Below are 2,110 nucleotides of genomic sequence, written 5' to 3' on the forward strand. Positions count from 1 at the left end.
GAGTGCAGTGGCACAATCTCAGCTCACTGCAAGCTCCGCCTCCCAGGTTCACACCATTCTCCTGCCTCAGCCTCCCAAGTAGCTGGGACTACAGGTGCCTGCCACCGTGCCCGGCTAATTTTTTGTATTTTTAGTAGAGACGGGGCTCCATCGTGTTAGCCAGGATGGTCTCGATCTCCTGACCTCATGATCCACCCGCCTCAGTCTCCCAAAGTGCTGGGATTACAGGTGTGAGCCACTGCGCCCAGTGGCAACATCTTCTAAATATAAAAAATGAGGTAATCTGCTAAGTGTTTAGGGATGTGGCTGAAGACTTAAAGAAAATGAAAACATGTTTACAGTAATAAAAAGTCAGGGTAAAAAGTCAATAATAGTGAAAAATGTCAGAATGAACTGTACATGTTGCCTTTCAATTTCTGACCACACTGGTGAAATCTGTCTTCTTATCCTTCTCCTTTTGGCATCCCCATTCCCACTTATCTAAAAATAGTTTTGGTCCTTCTATGGAGAAAATTATAAAACATTTATTGAGGGACTCCTAAAGGAGGTCTAAAGTGAAGAAATATGTCATATGCTTATAGATTGTAAGACGCAATACTATAAAAATTTCAATTCTGCCTAAATTGTTCTATAGATTAAATGCAATCTCAATGAAAGCTCAACCTACTTTCCTGTGGAACTTGACAAGCTGACTCTAAATCTGATGTGATACAAAATATCACCCTGTGAGCCGCAATCCAAGGGAGTAATGGTTGGGTGTTTGCCATCTTAGGGAGAAGCTCTCATCCATGGCACACCTGGCATGGGCAAACCCCTTTAATGCACCACACCTGCAACTTGTGGACAATGGCCTCACGGACCTCCACAGCAGCCCCATAGGACCCACAGGCCCCCCTCACTGCTCTCTTAACCTGGCAGCTGCTGCCTTATAAAAGTACAGTTGTGAATTTGACTCCACGAAGTATTATGCACTGTGTGGTTCTCGTGGGGTCTTAGGTTGTGGTCTGACACACACTGTGGTCATTCCCCTAGGTTTAGTGAAATGCTGTATGCAGGTGGATCCCCAAAAGTACAAGGGCATATTTAATGGATTCTCAGTTACACTTAAGGAGGATGGTGTTCATTGTTTGGCTAAAGGACGGGCTCTAACTTTCATTGGTCACTCCATGCAGGGGCTCTGCAAGTTTGGCTTTTATGAAGTCTTTAAAGTCTTGTATAGCAACATACTCCCAGAGCATGTTATCTCTGGTGCACATCACTATACTTGGCTGCCTCTGCCAGTGCTGAATTATTTGCTGTAACTGCCCTATGGAAGCTGGTAAGGTTCAAATTCAAACCCAACCAGGTTAGACCAAGACTTTGAGGGATGCAGCTCCCAAGATGTATAAGGAAGAAGGCCTAAAAACATTCTACAGAGGGGTTGCTCCTCTCTGGATGAGACAGATAGCATATGCCATGATAAGTTTGCCTGCTTTTAAGGTACTGTTGAAGCATTGTACAAGTTTGTGGTTCAGAAGCCCTGCAGTGAATGTTCAAAGGCAGAGGAGCTGGTTGTAACACTTGTAGCAGGTTACATACCTGGAGTGTTCTGTGCAATTGTTTCTCACCCTGATGATTCTGTGGTATTTGTGTTGAATAACGAAAAAGGTAGCAGTGCTTCTCAAGTTCTCCAGAGACTTGGATTTAAAGGTGTATGGAAGGGACTGTTTGCCTGTATCATTATGACTGGTACTCTGACTGCACTACAGTAGTTTATCTATGATTCTAGATGCCAGAATCTCTGAAGAAGAGGCTTGGGTTAACTCAGCAGATAGATCAAAGCAAATGTGGACTGAATCTGCCTGTTGATCAGTGTTGAAGAAAGTACAAAAGGAACTTTCATATATTTGACAGTGTAAGAAATTGTCTATTCCTGATATTATTACTATAGTACTCTTGCTTAAGTCAAGAATTTCAAATTTACTATTGAAATAAACCCAATTCTTCAGGGAAAAAAAATACAAAATATTAAGATAACCAAGACACTCTTAAAAAAAAAAGGAGGCCGGGCGCGGTGGCTCAAGCCTGTAATCCCAGCACTTTGGGAGGCCGAGACGGGCGGATCACGAGG

At 43.2% G+C, this 2,110-nt stretch overlaps 1 protein-coding gene and 1 pseudogene across 4 annotated transcripts in view; one reads left to right on the plus strand and one right to left on the minus strand.

Moving 5' to 3' along the window:
- The window catches only part of TMEM116 (transmembrane protein 116), an 83,738-nt gene that overhangs the window by 29,723 nt on the left and 51,905 nt on the right, over positions 1 to 2,110 (minus strand). The window lies entirely within an intron of this gene.
- On the plus strand, positions 274 to 1,784 carry LOC105552298 (annotated as a pseudogene).

Source organism: Mandrillus leucophaeus, unplaced genomic scaffold (assembly GCF_000951045.1).
Source record: "Mandrillus leucophaeus isolate KB7577 unplaced genomic scaffold, Mleu.le_1.0 Scaffold55, whole genome shotgun sequence".
NCBI classification, from domain to species: Eukaryota; Metazoa; Chordata; class Mammalia; order Primates; family Cercopithecidae; genus Mandrillus; species Mandrillus leucophaeus.